This window comes from Sander vitreus, chromosome 22, assembly GCF_031162955.1.
Source record: "Sander vitreus isolate 19-12246 chromosome 22, sanVit1, whole genome shotgun sequence".
NCBI lineage: Eukaryota > Metazoa > Chordata > Actinopteri > Perciformes > Percidae > Sander > Sander vitreus.
The window spans coordinates 7,318,691-7,329,686 of record NC_135876.1 but is presented as its reverse complement, the minus strand read 5'-3'; the positions used below and the strand labels follow the sequence as shown (position 1 = coordinate 7,329,686).

General features: G+C 43.1%; 1 pseudogene; it reads right to left on the bottom strand.

The window, feature by feature from the left end:
* Nucleotides 1–519: 519 nt before the first annotated feature.
* Nucleotides 520–8,001, bottom strand: LOC144537290 (histone H4-like; annotated as a pseudogene).
* Nucleotides 8,002–10,996: the final 2,995 nt, after the last annotated feature.

Genomic DNA, 10,996 nt, shown 5'->3' with positions numbered 1-10,996 from the left:
CTGCAAAGTGAAGTCTTTGGAGGCTGATCATCTCTTGTCAGCCATTTATTTGTGATGGAATGGAATTATGTACTAAAATCAAGATCCGGAAGCAAAGCAATCAATCGATAAAAATATTTAATCGTGATTAATCTCAAGATTGTCCACAGTTAACTTTTGATTCATCTCAAATTAATCGCACATTTCTTTATCTGTTCCAAATGTACTTCAAAAGGGATATTTTTATAACTCAATTCACATTGACAGTATATGCAAATTACTTTAGTCTTGTCGCGAGAACCATCTGGAAGGGCTTTAAAACTTGCCATTTAAAAGACCCTTTTTTTTTATCCATTTCTGTGTGTGTGTGTGTGTGTGTGTGTGTGGGTTTATTTTTTTGGGTCTTGAGTTGCTTTTGCTAGATCACTGATTTAGTTGAACGTGTAAGTAATAAAGCCTGTTACTAAGACAGGGAAGTCACTCTTTAGATTAAGTGTGTGGTTCTTAAAAGAGCCTTTTATTTAGGATTCAGAATCAGGTTTAGCCTCCGAAGCCGCTCAGGGTGCGGCCCTGCTTCTTCAGAGCGTACACCACATCCATGGCGGTCACCGTCTTCCTCTTGGCGTGCTCGGAGTTAGGCGACGGCATCACGGATCACGTTCTCCAGGAACACCCTCAGCACACCGCGCGTCTCCTCGTAGATCAGACCGGAAATGCGCTTTTACTCCGCCACGGCGAGCCAGGCGGCGGATTTGGGGATGCCCTGGATGTTATCACGGAGCACTTTACAGTTTCTGCTAGCCATTTACAACATTACAGCCATGGATGTATTAGGTCACTGCAGCATCGTTTCCCGATTTCCCAAACTACGGTGCGGCCCGAGGCCCAAAACACAGAACGCGCGTGTGTTAATCACGCGTCAAAAGAATTAGTGCCGTTAAAAGGAATGAGTGTTAACTTGTTACGCCAACGGTATTATCACTTTAATTTTGACAGCCCTGATTGTTTCCAATGACGGTGACCTGAACATTATTTTGGTTTCCTGAGCCTCTGGATGCCTCTGTTTACATCAGCCCAGTTCATAGGCTAATAAATGGATAGGCCGAGCCGCAGTCCAGGCTGGCCCTTTGCGAGCCCTCAGTGCAACAACATATAATGACCTCTGTGGGCCAAAACACACTGAGGTCATTTTCTGTCAACCACCTCCAATAACCCTCTACTCAGCTCTTCCCATAATCCACTGACCAACCAGTCGACTGAACAACTAGCTGCGCGGCCGACTGCGGGCTTTTAATGAAACCTGCTGAGTTCTCTCATTCCACTGTGACATGAGCTGGAATAATGACCAATGTAACGAGTCCGTCTGTCTGCAGGCCCTGTGAACCAATCATTCTCCTTCCTCCTCCTCTGGCCCTGACATTGACCTCCACTGTGAAACCTTGAGCGATGCAAATTTCCCCTGATGCGGCTCACTTTCATCAGCTCGTAGCGGAAGACAAAAGATTTCCATTTGACTACTTGTTAGGCGTGGGGGAAAGACACAGAATAGTATTGCAATATTTTCCCTGGCAATACTATAATCGATACACAGCTGCTAAATATCGATCTTTTCATTATATAAATTATATTATATAACATGAGAATTTAAGAAACAAAGTTGAAGTGAGATGAACAAACAGAGAAATGTATCTTTTTAGATAAAACATACCTTGACACTGCTTTCCATTGGGGACATCATTTGGAAGTAATAAGTTGGAGAGAAAAAAGGTAATTAATTGCATTATATCGCAAAATATCGCAATAGGTCTAAAATCGCAATAATATTGTATTGTGACATAAGTATGGTGATAATATATCTTGGGGCCTCTGGTGATTCCCACCCCTACTACCTGTGCATTGCAGGGCCGAGGAGGGACAGCAGCGATAGGGAGGCAGCCCTAATCTAGTCTTTGTCACTAAATATCAAGTAGACTGCTGGGATAACAGAGCGTGACAATGCAGGATAAAGCACTCTGGAGGGGTGTTCATTCCATGTCTATTCCCCTATACCCCCTCTCTCTCTCTTTCCATGTCTCAGTTCCCCTCTTGCTCGCCCCCCCCCCTTTCCTGTTACATTGTGTTATCCAAGGTCTGATCCCTGTTCTTGGTTTTAATATCTTTCTCTACACCAGGTGAATGTCAGAAAATGAAACACTGAGCAAACCAAGGACTCTGTGTGTCTGTGTGTGTGTGTGTGTGTGTGTGTGTGTCTGTGTGTGTCTCTCTCTCTCCCTGAGCTGTAGTCTGAACTGCCCAACTGATGAGTCAATACGTGCAGCACAATCCGTAGCTTTTAGCAGAAAACCAATATGCTGTCTTATCGACTTGTCTAAAGATAAAACAACGCTATATTTTGGTGGCTTAAGCATCTGAGAAGCTGTAAATAGTGTTAGGTCGGTGGAGAGGGGGTGGGGGGGGTCTAGGAGAATTAGGGTGTAAAAAGCGAGAAGGAAGATGTTACAGTGCTTTTGCTGGCACATTTAGGCCAAGCTTTCCTGATGATTTATAGAGTCGCACAAGGCCTGGTTTTATGCAGCGCTATGGCAACACAAGGATGTCCCGGACACTGCCCTTATAATTGGGCTCATTCTATTTGTTTGTTTACTGCAGCAGGTAGCTGACAGCTAATCCTATGCAAAGCCAGATAACAGAAGGCTTTCCGGGCAACAGAGCTGTCAACTGCCCCTGAATCAGAAGCAGATACCTCACCTTTAAGTCGACGGGGAACACACACACATTCACAGACAGGCACATATTGGCTGGTTCAGGGCTTAAGTCTCAGAGGGGAATTCATTTGTTTCTTTTAAAAAACCGAAGAGCCCGTGGAGTTAAAGAGAGCTGATCATCGAGCTGTCCACAAACATATGGAGACGGACCCTGAGAGACACACAGAATGAAGATAAAGCTGTTTTCCAGCCGCTGTGAGGACTAATGTTATCGGGTTAGCTAGACAGATGAACAACACCTCTGGCGAGTGGCGAGCAGGGCCCTCCCCCTTGTAAATAAAAGTTAAGAAGGCTCCTCCGTCATTATAGAATGGCTCCCTAAACAGTCAACAGTACCTCTAAACCCATCCCCTATCCCCCGCTATCAATCTCCCCACCTATCCATAAATGCCAGGAGCCGATAATTAATGATAGATTGGCGGTTAATAAAAGATTTACGCGGCATTAAGGATGCTTGGCAATCAGGTGGTGTGTTGGAGGCTTTTGAGCTGTGACAGCCAATGGCACATCAATTGTGCCCTGGAGACGAGTGCGCGTAATGGCCCGACAGTCAAAGCAATGACAGTTGTAGGTGAGGTCGAGGAAGAAAAAAAAAGAAAAAAGCCAGGCGTCCCTCGGTCACCAGTTGTGACACGCAGCAGAAGGCGGCCCGGTCGCCCGAGAGCATCCTCGTGACAATGCAGACAGCCGCTTAACCTCTAGCCCTGGCAGGCACGTCTAAGAGGGGGGAGGCAGCCCAGAGCCTCACACTGCTGACAAAATATTTAATTTCAACTTAAAAGGTTATTTCACAATAACACACGGTCCCCCTTGCCTCTTTTTTTCTCTGTCTTCTTCCCTTCCAAAGCATTCAATTTATTGCCTTCAGATGCACGCTTCACTGGGTACTGTAGTTGACTCCTTCTCTCACTACAACTGCTGGCTTATTAAGTTTCCATGGCAACTTGCCACATCCACTTGTATTTTATTCCAGCCTGTTGGGACCCCACAGGGTAAAGCTTTAAGCCGGAACACCATGAAGCGATGGGTTTAGAGGGGGAAGAACAACCTGCAGCACAGAGGAGAGGGATTGCTCATTGCCCTCCGCTCCATTTAACCTGCTATGAGGCAGTGAAGCTGAAGCGCTGCTTTTTAATGTCACTGTGCCTTTCTTGCATCAGGCCAAATATTAAAATATATGGACGAAACCGCCAGGACTGAAACTACCTGCGGGGAGCAACCCGTCTTTGTTTTACAATGACACAAATGCTAATTTGCTATTCAAATCTTTCATTTGTGATGGCATATCAAATCGTTTTTTTTTTTTGCCATACCAGCAGCACGTCTGTATGGATGGCTATGTCTGTATGAACGTATGATGCACTCTGGCAGTGCACCACCTTGGTCCAGACTGAATTATCTCAACAACTATTGAATGGATTGCCATGAAATTGGTCCACAAATCCCTGATGCCCAGAGGATGAATCCTGCTGACTTTTCATCTGGTGCCACTATAAAAAGGTCAAAATAAATATGTCCAATACTTTGGTTTATGACCCAACACCAACAGAACTAATTACATACCCGTACTCAGCGTTTAGTGCTAATTAGCAAATGTTAGCATGCTAACTAGGGTTGGGTACCGAACTCTGTACGTTTTTGGGTACTGACCGAATCACTTTGGTACTACCGAGGAACGATCACGTTAAATCAAACGGTGCCAAATGTCAGCAACTGAGAGCGTGTAAGCGCGAGCATATCTGTCACCTCTGCATGGTGACAAAGAGCGGGGCTCCGACACACACACACACACACACACACACACAGGTGCGGACAGAGCAAACTACGTCGTCTCTGCAGTTTTGTTGAAGTCACAGTGAGTCACGGCAATGTCGAAGTGGTTGCAAGTGTGGTTACAGTTTTTCAAAACTTCACGCAGACACGCCGAAAGCGGTCGCGGTGCTGTCGACGTTACACTTCCTCTGAGACAGGCAGGGCACAAGAGTGGTTTCTGTGCCCTGGGGACTGACTGACAGGCTGAGGTTGTAAGGCAAGGCAACTTTATTTCTATATCACATTTCAGCAACGAGGCAATTCAAAACGCTGTACATAAAACACTGAAGAGCATTTAAAAATGGTCATGAAAATGAAACAGGCTAAAATAGAAGAATATACAAATACAAGAATAAAAGTTACAATGCTGTGTAAGAAATTAATAATTATTTGATTTAATAGGTTGTACGGTGTACGGAGGGAGGGGTTTTATTTGTAAAATATTCTAAATAAATAACAATGTTCTATGTAAATAGGATAAATAGGTTTGGAATTATTTTTTTGGTATTACAGAGGGAAAAATTTCAGGTACCGGTATGAAAAAATGTGAACGGTACCCAACCCTAATGCTAACACACTACTCTTAGAGGGTGAACAAGGTAAACATTATACTTGCTTAGCTTTAGCATGTTAGCATTGCCATTTTGAGCATGCAGGTGCATTTAGCTCAATACACCGCTGTGCCTAAGTAAGTTTCAGGTGTAACGATGCGTTTCACTATAATGCAAACTGAGGATCAAACCAGCTTTGTTGGACCTGCTTTGAGTTCTTTAAAAATGGGACTCCATGCGAATAAATTCGCTATTGTAACTCAATTCTTCAAGGCTTGTGTCATTATTAGGGGGTTCAAGCCCCCCCCCCCCTTATTGCTGCCTGAAACCTTAGAACAACTGCTGTGCCAATACGGTCTGCCAATGATTAGATCATACATTTTCATTTCATTACTTAATTATCAATTCAACTCTGCGGGACCTTTTGAGAAGAGAATAGATGTAATCTTACACACTATAAGTTAATAATGCTAATTAGATTTTTACCATTTGAAATTTTATATCCATACTAAGTAGCCTTGTTAAGATATTTCTACCAAAGAGATAATTAATTATTTCATATGCCAAATGAGAAATTGTCTTATCTTTAAATTACTCTTCAAGGTATAACACCAGATTTAGAATTTCAGCTCTAATTTGAGGCGGTTCTTTCAGACGTCTGTGCCCACATTATAGTCTTCATTAAGTGTCAACTCTGTGAAAGACCACAGATTTCATTAACATAGGCTCCGCACAATCAAGGCCCCTTTGAAAATTATTCCTCTTGTAATGTATGCTCAGGGCAGACAGAGGGAATCTTTACAAATACCGCACACGTTTTTAAATCATTTCATTGACGAATTACAGTTAAAAAGTACTTTGACCACACCAAACCACAATCAGTGGCCCGTCAATGGACTCGGTGTGAGGTCAGGTTCACTGGAAAATAGCTGTGAAAGGTGATTAGATGAGGCACTAACTGCCCTGGTTAAATAATATTGATGAATCCCGCGAACAGTGCAGTGCCAGTTGATAACAACGGCAGTTAAGCGATTTTGTTTTTCGGAATGTGGACAGATGTAACGCCCGTACATGGAGCGGATTTGGCTCGTTAGGAGCCAAACTTATGAAAAAATGTAATCTGCGCTCAGAAAGGATAATTAGAGACCGTGAATGTGTCTCATCCTAATTGTTTATCCCTCGGCCAGCACGAAACCATTAACAAACAACTCCGAGCCACCCGTTCGGTCTTCTTTATGACAGGGATATTAAATACGACATCGTCACTTTGGGGAAGGACACAAAATTAAAAGACTAAAATGAGTGGGAGGAGGGAAAAAAAGATAACATAAAACACTATTAGAATAAGAATCATTTGTGTCTTTTTATACCACATAGTGATTTGGGTGCAAAAAGAAAAACCCTGCAGGGATCCGAGCTCTGCAAGCTGGCTCTGATTTAAGAGTGAAGGCCTTGGGGGCCAGATAGTAGATCATGAATGGTTCCACTGTGTCTCAACCTAGAGCTACAGAGCTGGACTCCGAATATACACACAATAAACACACACACACACACACACACACACACCACTGGTCCAATCTTTTCATTGCCTTGGTGTCACTATGGAAACCCACCCCCACCCCCCTCTCCCCTCACACACACACACCGGCACCATCACTCCCACAACTGTCCTCTCCTCAGTAATCCTCTGGGCTGTAAGGAAACGATACTGAAGCATGACTGAAAGGAATGGATTGTCGGGGTGGCTGGTGGAGAAAAAAAACTTTATAGGACTCGGACAAGTGTGTCATGCCTCCAGTTATCCCTTCACACCTGAGCAAAGGGGTGTGTGTGTGTGTGTGTGTGTGTGTGTGTGTGTGTGTGTGTGTGCGTGTGTCTGTGTGCGTGTGTGAGGATGGCAGGGCAAGATTCAGGTGCAGAATCAATACACAGCGAGAGCAGAAATACTGTCAACAGGGGGAAGCATGTTGGTGTTGTTGTGCATGATTGCCTGCATGCACCTTTAGGAAAATTGTGATTAGCTGCAGTTTATCAGCAGCCACGGCGTAAATACCACATGTAATGCATTTACTGCCTGCCATTGGGCTCGAGCACAAAGGGATCATTCTGTCAGCACAGTGATCTCATCGCTGAGCTATCTCTGTCTCCCTCTGTTAGAGCCACGGCCTTGGTAGGATATTGGCCTCCATAAACAGAAGATTGTCCACACCCACTATTTTTTTCAACTATTCCACTTGTTTTGTTTTTTTACTATTTCAATAATACTCTGGATTTCCTTTGATCAACTTACTCAGCATCTTTGTATTTGTTGTTTTTATAGCAGAGGTTGCTCAATCAGTCCCAGGCCTTATATGGAGTTTCCACTACTCTGTTTTTCTGCCACACGAGGGGAGGTGCAGATGCAAGAGATATGATATGGGATTGACAGAATAGGGGAGGGAAGGACGGGGGGGGGGAAATAGGGAGGAAGAAAACTCTGATAGCACGGGGGGGAGTAAAGGAAGTAAAGGATGAAAGGATAGGAAGGGTAAGATAAAGAAAAGGGAGGGAAGGACGAAGAGGGACACAGAATGGCGGGAGGGGGGGGTGGTTTAAAAGACAAGAGAGGGGAGGTAATAAGTCCCTCTTCCAATCTGGTGTTGTTGAGCAGGGGTAGTAGCAGAGCACACATTCCATTAGGCAGTAAATATTGACTCAGCAGCGAACAACTGGTTTCTATTGCATAGCAAACAAAGCTATTGTGTGCCTGGCAGCCCTGAAAGGCCTCTGTTTGCACATCACGCTCACGGCTGATAAGTAGGCAGTCTCATTCACCGCGGGGGTCTTGTACGTCTCTCTTTTCGTCTGTGCCGTTTCTCTCCCAATCCCCCCCCCCCTTGCCCTTTTCTCTGCATTTCTCTATCTGTCTCCCACTCCTGGCCTCCAGCCACCAGGCTGACAACCTTGACTGTAATCCTCCTCCACATGGTGTTTCCAAGTAGCCGAATGTGTGGCTGAATTAACGATAGGTGTTCCCATCGCAAACAAAAGGCCCAGACATGTTATGCAGCAATAACTGCTGGTGTAATATAGTCCTCGACTGGCAGGTCATCAGCATTTTTGAAACGTACACTGGCCATCAGATGCTCTACAATATTTACCTTGATGACTGTACTGAGGGCTGGGCTGTTTGTCTCCAGATTACATTGTGCATTCACATGTTGACCTCTGAACCCAGGCAGCTCTCTGAAGGATTTGTGGCCAAGGAGGGGACTCTGACTTATCACCTACCTGGACTGAGACTGTAAATCTGGGCCCGCACCCTCTTCCTGAAGTGATGCATGCTATTGCACCATTATGGGCTGACTCAGGCTATTAGGGCACTGGGTAGATTAATATTAGCCTATGGAGGTGTCTGTAGCGTGGATGCGTAATGTGAAATATAACTGTACACCAAGTGCTACAATGTTTGACAATGTACGTAGGTGTGCGCTTTCCATGGAAACTGAGTGTTGCTTCATATGGGATTGCTCAGCAGGAAGAGGAGTGGTTGTCAGCAACAAGATCTAAAAACTATGCATTTTCACCTCTTTCCAAGGCCTTCTCATCGCCGCTATCTGTAGAACACATATCCTACGTGATTAAAGCTCTGAGAGGAATCGTTACAGAGTGGCAGCACCAAATGATTGTTTTTTACCCAGAAAGTGAGCCCAGCATGCTCATGTAACCCTGATTTCTTGATGGAGTAGAGTTCTCCAGTCACTCTGGGTGGTGGGTAGGAAGCAGGCTGGAGTAAAGTTTGTACATTTTCTTTAATCAACACCAATACAACAATTACTTTCATCAGAATCTCGACTCTACTGTTGAACTTATTACTGTTAGACTCGCATCTTTAACGCCAACACGGCCTCATACCCGACATATATGACCACGTGGTTTACATTTCGAAACCAAACTACTTGGTTAGGTTAAGGCAGAAAAACTACTTGGTTAGGTTTAGGAAAAGATCATGGTGTTGGTTATTTTATTGCTTAAATAGCATAAAATTCTCCGCCTGTCTCTTCTCTCAGCCCCTCACTATTTCCGCTCTCTTCCTTCATTTTGTAGTCTGTGGTGTCAGGCTTCACGGCATGTGTCAACAGCAGCGGCAGCCCGTTGTGCGACAGTCATAATCATCCGTGCGGAAACACAGCAGTATACAACGTTAGTTATGTCGTTTAAATGAAGCTTCAAGGCAAAGAATTTTGCATTGAGGATTTTTAGTAATCAAATTATTCGAGTTGCTCGGGGAATCGTTTGAGCCCTAGTTAAAAGTATGTTTGTAACGTAACTTTACTAAGTTACGTACATAAGTTAAGTAGGCTATGTTCTGGAAGTTAACTTATGTCCATAACTTAAAATAACGTTGACTTTTGGTTTCCCGCAGGACACGAGCAGCAGCCCTGGGTCAAAGTCCTGTGCTTGTGTAACCCATCCATCCTCCTCCCTACGTGGACTTTGTTGCTCTTTATACTTTGTCACTTAACGTACTTCTCTGCTCCCATCATAACTACTACGGCCACTGGAGGTTGCTGTCTAACAATAAAAGTCAATATGGGTCGTAATAAGCTGCTTGCACAGACGACCTACAAGGCCGTTTTTTTTTTTTTTTGTGAGGACGGTCTAGTCACCTGTAAGAAGAAGACAGGTAGGAACTAAAATACTTAGAGGCAAGGTGACATGAATAAGCAATCCAAATGTTACACATAAATAAAGATAATAGTTGAAGTACTGTAAATGATGATAAAATGATAGCTATTGGAGTAATGATAATAAACCATAGATGTTAAAACAGTCCAAGGTAATATAGTGGAATTATTTAAACTGAAACATGTTATTTACCATGGTCAGTGGTGGAAGAGGTATTCAGGTCCTTTACTTAAGTCGAAGTACTAATACCACACAGAAAAATACTCAATTACAAGTAAAAGTCCTGCATTGAAAATGATACTTAAGTAAAAGTAAGTTAGTATCATCAGGAAAATTTACTTAAAGTATTCAAAGTAAAAGTACTCAATGCAGGAAAATCCTCACATTTTAGAAACTGGAAACGATCAAAACAGTTCTGTCACTCGAGTAAGTGTTTAATCAGCTAATGATTTCAGCTGGACTTGTAGGACTATATATTGTTGGGTAGTTTAATTACATGCGTTTTGTGTGCAAAAATCTTAATTTGTAAAGTAAATAGTAACTACAGCTGTCAGATTAATGTAATGGAGTAAAAAGTACAATATTTCTCTCTGAAATGTAGAAGTAGAAAGTGGCATGAAAAGAAAAGACTCAAGCAAAGTACAAGTACCTCAGATTTGTACTTGAGTACAGTACTTGAGTAAATGTACTTGGTTACATTCCACCACTGACCATGGTATATTGTAAAGCTCAATATAACACAGCATACACAACGTAACATAAATATTTTTAAAAAAAATACATGAGGTAAACTAATATTCCTAAAATTACATCAACTCCTCCTCCCTCACTGAAAAATTCAGAATCTATGAAAATGCAAATATTGTTCAAATGTTACAAATATCATATGTTAAAATTGTTTAAAATTACTGAACACGATGTCTCCTACTTCATTGTCAAGTCCATTCACAGTGTTTTTCTCTGTTTTATCACACTTGTGTAAGCATACTGGACCACCATTGGCTTCCAAACTAGTTGCAAAATCCTGCTCGTACACCGAGTCATTTTCCTCTTTCAGCAGACGTATGTGCAAACAGCCTTCCAGTGTCAACTGTGACATACATCGTTCTGCACAGTGACGCTCAAACATCCAAGTGACGTAATAATAAGCAGGACACCATTTTTGAGTGGAGGGAGGCTTTAAACCTGTGTTAGCTGTGAGCACCTTTCACTGAAGGATGA